Source organism: Scleropages formosus, chromosome 9, assembly GCF_900964775.1.
Source record: "Scleropages formosus chromosome 9, fSclFor1.1, whole genome shotgun sequence".
Lineage (NCBI taxonomy): Eukaryota > Metazoa > Chordata > Actinopteri > Osteoglossiformes > Osteoglossidae > Scleropages > Scleropages formosus.
Genome location: NC_041814.1, coordinates 28,356,492 through 28,371,243, shown reverse-complemented (window position 1 = coordinate 28,371,243; position 14,752 = coordinate 28,356,492).

Genomic DNA, 14,752 nt, shown 5'->3' with positions numbered 1-14,752 from the left:
TGTCGGAGGGATTGAGGAGATCCTCAAAGTACTCCTTCCACCACCCGAGAACATCCTCAGCTGAGGTCAGCAGCGCACCACTTCCACTGTAAACAGTGTTCGTGGAACACCGCTTCCCCCCTCTGAGTCGCCGGACGGTTTGCCAGAATCTCTTTGAGGCCGACCGAAAGTCTTCCTCCATGGCCTCACCGAACTCCTCCCAAGCCCGAGTTTTTGCCGCGGCGACTGCCAGAGCCGCGCTCCGTTTGGCCCGTCGGTACCCGTCAGCTGCTTCAGGAGTCCCATGAGCCAGCCAGGCCCGATAGAACTCCTTCTTCAGCTTGACGGCATCCCTTACTTCCGGTGTCCACCACCGTGTTCGGGGATTGCCGCCGCGACAGGCACCGGAGACCTTATGGCCGCAGCTCCGAACAGCCGCACCGACAATGGAGGAGCGGAACATAGTCCATTCGGACTCAATGTCCCCCACCTCCCTCGGGACCTGGTTGAAGCTCTGTCGGAGGTGGGAGTTGAAGACCTCTCTGACAGGGGGAAAAATGTCAGCTAAATAAAAAAAAGTATAACTAGGGGACATCTGCAATGCTTCTGTAGTCACGTGTCTTTGGTATTCCTGGCTGTGGAGTTAAAGAGGATACAGCTGTGAGAACACATCTCTCTTTTTGGCTTTGTTCATATTTCAGCGACAACACAAAAATCGTTTTAGAGATGAGTGCTGAGCAAGGTCTCCAACGGTAAAAAAGCAGCAGTGAGGTGTCAGGGCTTGACAAAGGACCCGAGCCAAAGCAAGAGCTTGCTGCGGTTAACAAGAATGTCCCGCTTTCTATGTGACTGCCGCTGCTGAAAATAGGTGAACCGCCTCTGTTGTTTCTCACTCTATTGCTGTTTGGAAAATTCCAGACAGAGCAGAGTCTGATCACCCAAGTGGATATTTACCCTAGAAGTGGTCATGCCTCCTCCAGAACAGCACTAACCACTACACCACCTGCTGGCAGTAGCCCCTTGAGCATTTCTGTGGTTCAGAGTAGGACCCTTGACAGCCCACCAACATTTTAATTTATTCATTTACCTCTCAATTTCCTGCCTAGTGACTTACACTGTTAAGCTCCTCACAGTTATTTACCTCTTTACACTGCTAGGTAATTTTGCTGACACAATACCCAGTAAGTACCTAGCTAGGGGTGGGGTTTGAACCTGGGGCTTCTGGGTCAAAAGGAAACTGCTCTAACCACCACCCCAGCAGCCGCTCCCTGACTACTACTTCAATACACAAGAACAGAAGCAGGAATGTGGGAATACCCTAGTAAATGTAAATGTAAGAACCACACAAAGACCTAGAGACAGGCTGCTGATACACGTAATATGAATATATAAGTTTATGTTCAGGGATGTGCTCAGTGGTGTCTGGTCAGACATTGCACTCGTGGATTACTCTGCTGTTGTACCAGATTTTAGATCAGAGGCAACAGAAACAAAAATAACCACCACCTACCGGAACCCCTATCGCCGCTTATTTACGATTGCACGTTTCATTGGCTGGGCAAAATTCAGGACCATAAAACATTGATTCCACTGTCATTGTCAGCTGGTGGTTCGTTCTGTGACTCTGGGTACGACGCCAAGGTCAGAGCAATTTCTTGGAACATGCTGTGGTCTGCCTGGAAAATTGCATCACGGTAAATTATTATTAGAGATGAAAGTCTCCTAATGGGACAGAATAAAAAGCTCGTCCTAATGGAGTGCAATTAGCTTTGTGCAAACTAATTTTTTCAATAAACATCTCATGAGCAAGTGTTTATATACGCAGTAAATATATATCTGTTCATGGGTATGCATTTGAAAAATATCAGAAAAGTATCATCAAAGCAGCGAGTGCGTGTATAAACATTCCGATATCGAGAGTCCTCCAGCGTCCTTGTCCATCACTGTCGCATGATGGACTCGGACGGCCGTGGTCCTACTTGTCATGCAGCGCTGGCCACGCGTGTCCCGCTGGTTTCAATGATCGACCGAGACGGACATGAAGGATGGGGCAAGACGCATGGCCTTCAAAGGTTCCTGGTGCTGTGCTGCAGCTGTTGCATATGCTGTTATTATTATTATTATTATTATTATTATTATTATTATTATTATTATTATTATTTATTTCCACTTTATTTAGCTATCGATTTGGCACTCAGGGTTGGAACACGTCTAGTTCAGCGTGGGCAAATTTTGAGATGTGCGGTTCTTGCGATCAGGCCAGCGACCCTATTGTGAGTGTCATTAGCTCCACTCTCATCCAGATCATCAGGTCTTCCAGAGCCCCAAACATAAAAAAGACACCTGAAAACATACATAACGCATGAATGACATGATGCAAAATGTATACATTTCCATACAGTATACAGTACAGCGGTAAGACCGCTCTCTGCTCTTGAACATGTCCATACTTCCTCAGTAAGCAGGCATCCTGTTACGGTGGGATGCAGAGCCTGTCCCGAGAAACACCGAGTGGGGCGCATTGTGGACGCAGAGCGCCGACACACTGCGGAGCACTGACACACTCACTCACAGAGTAAAAGCACCAATCCATACTAAAACACAAGGAAAACACATGAACTCCGTACACAGAGACTCGAACCTGCAACCATGTGGGATCACAATTCTCAGTTTGCCACTGCAATGGTCCCGAAATCAAGACGTGATTATTAACTCTTCTTTAGCTGATACCTTTGTCCAAGGCAACTTACAATGGGAGGGTTGTACTCTGCAGAAAGCTCTCGACTTACGACTGGGTTGCGTTCCAACAACCTAAACGTAAGTAGACTGTATCACAAGTTCCCCACAGCTCCCCTTATGCTATAGTGATAAATAAACAAATCATGCATTAATGAACCATTGTATGACAGGGCCTTGTTATATTTTTCCAGAACTCTTGGATTTTTTTTTTTTTTGCTAGCTATTTCAAAAATCAGTACCTTGAATATAATCACGAACAAAACGTTCTGTAAATAGCAGCGTTTCGGTTAAAAAAAAAAACGCAATTCCTAACAGACACGCTGAGTCAATACGGTGCCTTATTGCAGCACGGAGCGTCTGTGTTATTGCACAGCAGGTGAAACAGTCGTCGTTAGTCATAACGCCGTTCCTCGAAAATAATACAATAAGGGTGTTTGAAAGGTTGTTGTAAGTCGAGGTCATTGTAAGTCGCACGTGTTGTAATCCAAGGACCACCTGTACTTATGATGATGTCCTGCCCTTCATGTAATGTACCATAAAATTAATTTATTCGTTCCAATATATAGCTATAAATTGTTACTTGTTACTCGTGTTGCTTATGTTACTATTGTTACTTATCGTTACTTATGTTAAACTTATAAGTTGTTTTTATTTGTACATTATTGCATTAGTGTATCTTTCAAAACAGTTCCTAGTATTAATCATTGAAACGGTAATTATGAAACTAACTAACTAACTAAAATGCGGATCTTTACTACTTTACAGTAACAGTATAGAAAATGCTTTCTTTCCGTACACAAGTAATTGGCCAAACCTTCAGAATATTCTCTGTTCTAAATGACATTTCCTATGTTATTCTAAAGGTCCACGAACCGTTACCCCGAAGTTAAAGCCCCTGGTTCGAATTCGTGCTCCTGCTGTAGTAGCCTTGATCAAGGTTCTTACCCTGAAATGACACAGATAAATGACCCAGGTAACGGGTAATGGGTCAATCAGTGTAAGTAGCTTAGCGGACAAACCTAACAGTGTAAGGTGTAAGCATGTTAGCTGCTTTGGAGAAAAATGTCAGACGAATGACTTAATAACAATGTCTGGCCTCCCCCACACCAACACCGGATCACCCTGTAGGTTACACCACTGTAAGGTATTCTATGCTGTGCAACAGATGTCGCATGAATTATTCAGACCTAATTGCAGGCTCTCATTCTACAGGCAATTTCCTTGCTGACGGTGCATGATCCAATTAACTTTGAAAACATCTCTTTTTCACCGTCTGCAGACAATTCTTAAATATTTACATAAGCCGCCCGGCGGAAGCGCAGACCTTTTGTTAGGTCGTATCGCGGAAGCGCGGGCATTATGTCGAGACCACGCTTGCTCGCCGTGTGTTTGTTTTGCTGAAGGTCACGCAGGTGATATATGTATTACAGACACCTTACATGGTTTCTGTCATGACGAGGGTCTGTTTTGATTCCTGGAAAGAGCACTGCGTACTTGTGTGGCATAATATCCATGCATCCACACCTAATGCAATAAGATGATTAAATAAATTAACAAATAAAGGCTGATTTGTTAAAGTTAACAAAGTTAATAAAGTGAACAAATAAAGGCTGATTTGTTAACCTATAGAAAATATTTTGTACAATTAGAGGCCCTGAAAAAAATCTGGCTCGTCCAAATATCTAGGCTGGCAGGACAGGATTAGGGGTTAGGGATAGGGATAGGGGTAGGGGTAGGGGTTAGGGGTAGGGTTACAGTTAGGGTTAGGGAGAGGGATAGGAATAGGGATGAGGATAGGGTTAGGGATAAGTTTAGGCTTAGGCCTAGGGTTAGGCTTGGAAATAGGGTTAAGGTTAAGGATAGATTTAGTTTTAGGGTAAAAATAGGGTACACAGTGGGGCCCTAAAGTCTGCTTTTGTACGTTTGAAAAACCCCTTTACCTGAATTACTTGAGTAAAAGTTCAGCAGGTAATAAATACAACATTGTGTTGAAGAGTTTCATATTGAGTTGTCATAACTAAAAAAGATCAGCAAAGTGATCACACACACACACACACACATTTTCAGAACCGCCTGTCCCTTACGGGGTCACGGGGAACCGGAGCCTACCCGGCAACACAGGGCGTAAGGCCGGAGGGGGAAGGGGACACACCCAGGACGGGACGCCAGTCCGCCGCAAGGCACCCCAAGCAGGACTTGAACCCCAGACCCACCGGAGAGCAGGACTGCGGTCCAACCCACTGCGCCACCGCACCCCCCCAAAGTGATCAATAACAGTTAAATAAAATGCTAATCTACATTAACTACCTAATTTTTAGGTATTTTATCTGATTTTTATGGTGGCACAGCGAGTAGTGCTTCTGTCTCATAGCGCCTGGGTGGTGCAAGAGGACATGGGTTTGATCCCTGCTGAGTCTGTGTGGAGTTTTCATGATCTCCCTGTGTCTGCGTGGGATTCCTTTGGGTGCTCTGGTTTCCTCCCACACTCCAAAGACATCCTGTTCAGATTCACCCATAGTGTGTGAGTGGCACAGAGAGTGTGTGTGTTCCACTGATCTATGGATGAGTGACCCAATGTAAGTAATGTATCTAGCAGTGTAAATCACCGCAGTGAATAAGGTGTGTGGGCCGATATGTCACGTCCACGCCCACAACACAAGCAACAACACCCGACTCCGCACTAGCTCATGAGTAATCGCTCACCCTATAAAGACCCTCTTCAGCTCCCGTACCGTTGCGGAATCTCGTTTGGGACAACCTCCCTTCCTCGTGTTACTACACTCCTGCTCTGTCCACGATCTCCGATTTTTTGACTCCTTGCTTCGTTCTCCGACCACGTCCACGGATCCTCGTTCCTGTCCCGTTCGCCGATCGACCGACCCTTCGCCCGTCCCCGGTTTTGAGACCTTGCCTCTTCCCTCAACGTCTAACGAACAACGCCGCGCTTGGGTTCAGCCGTCTCGGCTCCCCGTGTTCCGCGTGACACGATAACACTACATAGAGTTCATTGGAGGCGCTCTGGGCGAAAGCGTCTGCTAGATAAGTTAATGTAATTTATTATCCTGCAATCTGCAGATGTCCAAGGTCTTTACCAGCATCACACATTGTGTACAGTGCTCATAATTCTTAAAATACGGCTGGAGACATGACTAACTGGGGCTGCCAAAGCATCTCTTGTTCTTCATTAAAATTGTATCAGACACACATCTCGGAGATCATTTCCCATTATTTTCCTTAAACTATAGAGAAACGAAGACGAACCTCTATCTTTCAGAAGTTCGCCAAAAGCCCGTATTTTGGTCCTTTTCACCGATTACCTGGTGTGTGCGACCGCTATTTGCAGCTGAGCCGAAGCTTTCTTATTAGCGCTGTAACTGTACCCTTGAGCAAGGTACTGCTTCAGGACACGATTAAAGAAAGAAACTTCAAAACTGCTCCGCACAAAGGTATCAGCTGCATGAAAAATATATTAGGAACTCAAGCTTCTTTCTGCCTTACTTGATATCTAGGTCAGGCCTCGTAATCCTTCAAGTGCCAAGGACATATATGTCCTGTTCAGGATTTTCTGACGCCTGCGTCCACGTCTCAGAGCGGAATCCTCATCGGTGTCCAAAGCTACGAGAATTCACCAGCGCGCTCACCAGACATTCTTCGTGAAAAATATTAACGAGAGCAATTTTGAAAAGTAATTTCCCTGGGAAGGGTCTTAAATCAAGTCAAGAGAGAAGTGTCAGTGGAAAGACAGATGATGAGACTGAGGCCGTCACGAGAAGATTGGGTTCTCTCGAAAACATGACGATGATGAGCAGAAAAGCTTGAGGGGGAAGAAGAAGAGGACGACTAGCAACAAGACGGATGGACTCAAGCGTCACAGAGGCCGCGGTCACACCCTGGAGAGAACTTTCTGGAAGAACTCTGTGTATTGTGTATGCGAGACTGTGCCAGATTTGGAAACGTAGGGAAACCCAGAGCAGAGGAGCCGTGTGGCACCAGCGCTACCCGCTGTGCCATCGTGCTGCTTCTTAACAACTTAAGAGCAACAAACGGTCGCTGACTACCAGATAGAGTTCCTTCCGTGTCCGAATATAGAAGCGAGTCCATTATAGGCTGTGCATTCATTTCTCATTTCAGTTTTGCCATATTAGGCCGCTGCAGGTTCCATGCACCTTCTCGGATAATTAGTGCTACTGGCAAGAAACGTTTCCTCTTGAGATCCACCCAGTTATATGAAAAAAAGATTCTGTACAACTTGTATTCTCATCTGAGCTTTAAAATAAGAAAACCGTGTTATCACAGGATGACCAGACCAGCAGTGTCTCCCATAATAAAAAAGGCTTAATAAATAAATAAATAACACAAAATTAGTTTTTTCCCCCATAGCAGCACTTTAATGAACAGACATGAAGGCAGAAGACCGTGCGAAGGAAAAAAGAAAAGCAAAAGCAAAACCAGCCGGTCTTTTTTCTGTTGATTTTTTAAAAACATATTTGAAAATTGCTTTCCTTGCTGTGTTTTTTAACACTTTAAATTGTACATGTACAGGACGCCTATGTGCATTACACTAAAGACAATCTTGAACAAGAAACCTATAAAGGATCAATGTAAATGTTCTGATGATAAACCTAAATATTTAAGATTGTGGGAAATTAATTATGGACTTCATAAGTAAAAAAAAAAAAAAAACATGAAAAACATAAATTTTTAAAAACTTCACCTCTCTAACATATTAAACATGTTTTCCACTATTTACTACAGTCAGAAAGTCTATAAAAATATTGCACTCTGAATGTTTATTGGTTTTGTTACGGTGTTCAGGGTTCCGCAATGTGGTCGGTTAGTTACCATATTAAATTTACACTTTACATTTACGACTGTGCTGCTGAAAAATTCATGTCCATCTCTAGTGCTGTTTTCTCCAGTCCTCCTCAAGCCCCCCCCCCCACACACACACAAAAGGCCAGGCCCTTAACCGCTGTAAGGGCAGCAAAATTTTAATGGAAAGGCAAATATAGAGAGAAACATGAATCCCACACACACACACACACACACACATCTGGTCCACGTTTTCTTTAAATGAGCTATTTGTTCCGAGGCACAGCTATCTAATGCATGAGAAATGTGCTCGTTCCTCCAGGGAGAGCTCGCCCTCCCCGCATCGTCTCGCCTTTAGTTATTCCGCAACCTGCAATTCTTGGCGATTTCTATGGCATGTTTGTTTTTATGCGCGCAACCCACTCGACGCTCTGAAGAGGCAACATCGTTTTCGGTGAGCGCTAAGATGATTTTATTTATTTGCCATTGACGGCGGCCCTGTGCTCCCCAGAGCCAGTACTTGGTGGAAGCAATTTTGGCAGCGACTGTGGCGGTGAGTTATTGCAGACGAAGGACTCCGATGTCGGGCAGAAGCATCTCGACCGAGCATCATTGGTCCGTTTCCTTCTCGGTGAACGCGTTGGCGCTCTGGGGCTGAATAGGCACCCTTGGTGGACAGCGGCGCTCAGGTCTTCCAAAAGATCCTCCCTCGGATTCAAGGAGAAGCTTCCACACTTCCTTCATTTCATGTCCTCCCACCTGCTTTGGCTTCACGGTTCTGCTTGCTGTAGCAGTGGAAGGTAAATCGACGATCCGCAGCCTGCAGCAGGTTTTCCCTCCAAAATTTAATAGCATTTATTGTCATCCATAGTGCCGATTCCCTTGACAAGCTGTCCAGTCCTTGCCAAAGGAAACAGTCCCCATAAGATAATGATGCTCCCGCTGCGCTTCACACCAGAGGTAATGTGAAACAGGGTGAATTACTCTGTCAGGTCCGCACTAGAAATAACTGCACTCAGACATTTCATTCGTCTGAACGTGAAGAACATCTTCCATGGCGGCCAGATTTCCACCAATCTCAGCCTTTCAGAGTGACCATTGGCCTGTCTGGGTCCTCTTCTCACTGCCCACATTGGGGAGGAGGGCAGGCTGCCTTCGGTGGGGGTCTGCGTGGCTCTTTTCACGCCACAATGATCACTTTCCTTGTGCTTTTTTGACATATTCATGGCACACCCCTTCCCGAACCCGTGTCTTACCCAGAATGCCATGTCAACGCAGCGCTGGATTGCTCCCGGACTTCGCTCTGCTTTTCGGAGGGAGGGATGTTGATCCAGAATCACGTGAACTCTGTGTACTGAATATCGACGGACAGTGTTCAACACGAGGAAAATATTTCCACCTGGGGTTATTGTGCAGTCCTGCTGTGAAGGAATTTGAGATATGTATTATGTCAGTCGTTTTCAGGCTTTCGTTATGCTACGAAGGATTAATGATTTTAAAAAATTCTCATGTATTTAATAGCGTATGCAGGAATAAATCCTAGAACATCAGTATTTTACAATGTTTACTGTAACACCAAAAAAACAAGAAAAGTGCACATCTGGAATTAACCCCTCGGCCTCTCTTAAACATTATTTTTACCATCCTATGTATTTTGATTTGGGAAGTTAAGGAATTCCACATAAGCTTTTTCATTTCAGGATGCTTTGAGCGTCATTAAACGGTGAGATTCTTGATTGCCTTATACTATTTTTAATATTGCCTTATAAAAAATGTGGCAAACAAACTAGTTTATTTTCAGCAATGACAGCGCACCCACTGAAGAACTGAGTGATTTTTAAAATTTCAAATTATATAACTTATCAAAGCAACCGAATATTAGAGTTTCAAACACTTGAGTTGTACCGTGCTTTTGCCTTATGAGAAGTATGATACATTTGTTCAAATGTGCAGTCATTTCGTATCATAAGGTTTATAAATGCGAGCTGCTGTATCAAATCTGCTGCACGGAGTAATGAGTTAAGAAACGTGGCTTTTTATGATTTTGATGAATGTTTTAGATGGAGATAGTGATATATAGGTGGTCCCCGATTTACGATGGGGTTACGTTCTGCGAATCTCATCATAAGTCGAAAATGCATTTAATACACCTAATACACACCTCTGCGTCACAGACTGGAAGATGCGGATTGCTGCCGCTGCCCAGCATCGCGAGACAGGATCGCTCCCCATATCGCTTGCCTGGGAAAAAACATCAAAATTCAAAATCTGAAGTACAGTTTATAGTGAATGTCTATCGCCAGCTCACCATCGTAAAATCGAAAAAATCGTTAGTGAAACCATCATAAATCGCGGACCACCTCCATGGTAAAGATCAGGGAGAAGTCCAAAGTAACCCCATATTTTCAGTTCTCACCACAGAGGTCTTAGTGAACCATATAGGTGGGGCCTTGGACACTGTTCTTCACAGCACTTATGTTGTACTGGTCACACTTTGGGCCATCGCGTTGGGAACGACCTGAACCTGGGAACGCAGAGCAATTAACTGGCTGTCAGTGGGGCCATTGATTTGTGGTAATTTAGCGCACTTCGCCTCACCATCCGAAAAAGCACCACGGTGTTGATGCGGGGGCACACGGGAACTGCACAAACACGATAAGCCGATGCAATTTCCAACCAGCCAAGCTGTAATAAAAAAGTCAGCCGCCGGCCAGCTGATCAACGATCCCAACGTTCCTATAACACGCTTTCGGGTCTGTAATGGTGTGGCTTACAGTATATCTTGACTTCCTTCAGGGGACTATTGACACTTTTTTACCATTGGCCCACTCGCTCGATTTGAACATTTTACAAGCAGCGGGGTGATGCGCGTAGCAGGTAGTATGATATGCCTCTCATCCAAATTCTAGTGCTTTCCAGGCCTGGTAGGGAAATTCAGCCGAAAAGGTTCCTCTCTGGATGCTGGAATTAATTCAACAACAAGGAACAGTGGCGCCCGGAGAACATCAAAGTAGTGCGCTGGTTAAAAACTCTTTGGGTGATGGCGGGCAATTGGAAAGCAATGCAGCGGGTCTAGCTTGGGGCGTCGGCCTTTCGTATAGCACCCCTCCACCCGCACCACCGAAAGACACGGTTTTAGGAAGAACAGAAGAAAATCCACTGAAGGCGCCTTCACGCCAAGATTCCACATAATGTTTTCTCAATGGCTTGGAACAAGGTGAACCATGTCATTGAACCAAGTCATTGCTATTGCAGAAGCTCTGTCTGCCTCTGGCAGTTGACTAAGTGGTAATACCATGTTCATTACCTGGCTTCGGAGACTGGTGCTCTTTGGTTTCGAGGGGATTGGAATAACGGAACAGCTGCCCGCTTTCTCGGATTTGCTTGTTCCCTCTGATGCACTTCTTCCGTTCGTTGCACGAACCATCACTACACACAACATCATAAATCTGCATTAAAGTAACTCAGTACGTAACGATGTTGAGAAGTAACACCATGTGCTTCGACAGTCCTGCGAGATGAATTATGAGTGTGTTATGTTATTGGACGTTGAAGCCAACATCGGACAAGGGCACAGGGTGAGCGATTTACAGCTCCCTCCAACTGTGCTCATTATTACTGGACGTGCACCAGCACAAGATTCCTTGGCACAACATGCCAATAAAGGGAATTTATGGACTGCAAAATGAGGCGATGCAAAGCGGGCACCTTTGTGTCCATTCTGACCTGCGGGTGGAAGGGGATGGAAGACCTATGGGGGGCAGTAGACTAGTCGGGACAATGATCTGACTTGTGTACCCGAATTTCATAAGACAAAAAGAAAGGGCGACATACCGATTTCCCTCCAGAAACCTTCCCAACACTGAAACTGCTCCATTCTTGGAACTTGAATGTCGCCGTTCCTCTGAAAAAGAGCTCAGAGGTGGAACCGAAATGAAGCCCTGGCCCGCACCTATGTTAAAATTACATGAAACCTATTTATGGGTTTGGATAAGAAACAGAAAGGGATAGCAGGTAATACAGTAATGAGATCCACTGCCTAGTGATGGGAAGATTAAGGTTCAGATCCCACTTCCTGCTGCAATACCCTTGATCAAGGTACTTACCCTAAATTGCCCTTGCATAAATTATCCAGCTGTGTAAAAGGATAAATTAGTCTAGGTAGCTTAGGATATAACTTTAAACAATTTTGTTTTGCTGTGGAGGAAATGGTTAGCTGAATGAATTCATAAGAAGGTTTTAGTGAGTGACTGGAAAATTTGCTTGAATACAATGTAATGAATATTAAATATAGTTCACCAGCTCCTCAGAATAAAATGTTTAAGAATTTTTAAGGTGTGCCTGAGGTATTTTCTGATTTTCTTTATTTCTTCAATCTGCATTTCCTTCACCTAACTTCGAACCTCTTCTAAAATTTCGGTTTGTTGTCGAGGGAAATGCAACCTGTGTTTACCTGCCGAGGTGATAGATGGCAGTAAAGAGCACCAAAACACAACAGAGAGTCAGTGATCAATAACAACACGAAGAGCATCGACTGTGTTCGGTCAAAAACCAGCAGAGAAAAGCAGTACCTGGAGATAACATTTTTTTATTTCAGTCATTTAAAATTAGTTTTAATTTTAATGTAGCTCAAAGTTAATTTAAAATTCGAAAAAATAAAAGTTTTTCAAAGTACTTTCTATTTATTATACCATCTCTGAGGTTTTTTACGCAACAATTTTACTCATTACGGCTTAGTTGTAAAAAATGATTTTGGAGTTTCAGACAAAACAATCACAAAGTCTTACTGTCCCGGTTGTGTTTGGAAGCAAAGAAGAGTAATTTAACTGAGCACATTCATATCACAATTTTGCCAGCTACCGCGGGCGTTTTCGTTCTCTTCCGGGCAGCTTTCGAATGACATGTATGACATTTGAGAGTATGATTCACTATCTCTGTTCCACTTCAGGGCCACATTTTGCTCAGCCACATATGTTACCCTAATCGCACGTTGCCCAGGGATTAGAGCCGCCGTTTGATCGCTGCCCGTTAGACTGACAGTGGCTGAGAACTTTGGGGACTGACATTTCAAGGCAAGTGAGTTATGAAAATAAAACAGGCGGTATGAAACGTGCAGGACATTATAAAGCGTTCCAAAAGCTTAAAATTTCAACTTCGGGAGTAAAAACTGCTCCATCAAAACAAAGGTTACCTGTCACTGTTTGAAGGTCAGAGAAGAAATCCTTAAATTGGCACTTTACAAATAGTCAAAAGTGCTTTCGAACGGGTATTTCGGCTAGTAGTGTAGTAGTTAGAGCTGCTGTCTTTGGACCCAAAGGTTGCAGTTTTGAACCCCACCTCCAGCTGTACTACTTTCGAGCAAGGTACTTACCCCGAATTACTCTAATAAAGTTACTCAGCTGTATAAATTGGTAAATAATTGCCAGTAGCTTAACATTGTATGTCGCTTGGGAGAAAAGCATCAGCTAAAGGAATAAATGTAATTCTACTCCTACGTACACCTTAGAAAATGCAGGGGAGTTCTATTTAGTAAAAATTCTCAGGTCCAACCTGGTAAAGTGGTTATGACAAACTCTATCACTTGAAAGAACAACAGCTTTTTTTGTATGCTTGTATAATGTGAAGAAGGGCGTGTCAAAAACGGCACTTGCTTTGTACAGAGGGTGCACCATAGTGACACTTCTGTACGGTGTAGTGGTCGGAGCTGCTGACTTGCAAGCAGAAAATCCCGGGCTTGAATGCCTTCTACTGTAGTGTTTTATTTTACATTTATTTATTTATTTATTTATTTAGCAGACGCTTCTCTCCAAAGCGACTTCCAACGAACTCTATGTAGTGTTATCAGCCCACACACCTTATTTACCGCGGTGACTTACGCTGCTAGATACACTACTTACACTGGGTCCGTACATCAGTGGAACACACTCTCTCTCTCATTCACACACAAGTACCATTGATCGAAGTACTTACCCTGCATTAACATAGTAAAAATTGTCCCGCTGTTCAAAATAGATGAATCACTGCAAGTAGCTTAGTACATGAACTTCACCCTGTTCTCCAAGTGACCTTGGAGAAAGAATCAAATAAGTGATAGTCAATAATGTGAAATACCTTTACACTAGTAGACAAATATGTTTCAGAGACACCGGAATGTACTGTACTTAACCATCTGGGCACTTGTTTATTCTTCTTCTTTGGAGTAGGTGGAGGAAACGACAGAGTGTGAGCTTGACTCCCCAACTCTTAGCTGAAAACATCCATCTGTACACGCTGAATGCAAAACCGTGCTGGGCAGCATCATTTGAATAACAGATTCTTCTCAGCAAATATAAATAGTGATGCTTTGGAAATGACATTACCTTTACAGCCCACCGCTCAAGCTAATGCCTCGCTGACTTTGACACCAGCACGAACTGAGTCTCGTCATAAAATTATGTTGACATTTTACTCACTTAGCTAAACCCAGCAAATACCTGATGTGGGAGAAAAAGTAATTTATTACTGAAGTTGGATTATATACAGATGCTCCGCAACTAACGATGGAGTTACGTTCCGATAAACCCATCGTAAATGGAAAAATCGTAAGTGGATGCCTCGGTTCGCTGCCATCGCCCAGCATCGGGAGAGCATCGTATGCGCATGTCGCAAGTGGGGGAACAGATCGAAATTCAAAATTCGAAGTACGGATTCTACCGAACGTATATCGCTATCGCACCGCTGAAAAATCGTGAGTCGAACCATCGTAAGTAGAGGAACATCTGTATGTGCATTTAGCTGACACTTTTCTCTGATACAACGGGGAACGTTAAGCTACCTGCAATTATTTACGTACTTGTACAGCTTCTGCTAGAGCAATTCATGGTAAGTACTTTGATCGAGGGTGACACATCTGGAGGAAGGATTCAAACCTGCAACCTTTGAGTCCCAAGGAAGCAGCGCTAATCAATACAATACCAGCTGTCCTTGTAGTCCGCTAACTAAACTGCTTTGGAAAAACTAATATTACTTACTGGTAATTTAACCCCAGGTTTTTAAGTCATTATATCTTTACCTTCATGGTCTGACACATCACTGTGAATTAAGCATCTGCAATATAAATGCATGTAAACGCTAACCTTGATACATTGCCCTGCTGCGTTTTCAGCTGCTGTTATGGCCGATGTACTTTGTGTGGTTGGATCACTGAATCTTTCAATGGTTTATAAGTCACGCCATTTGGAAT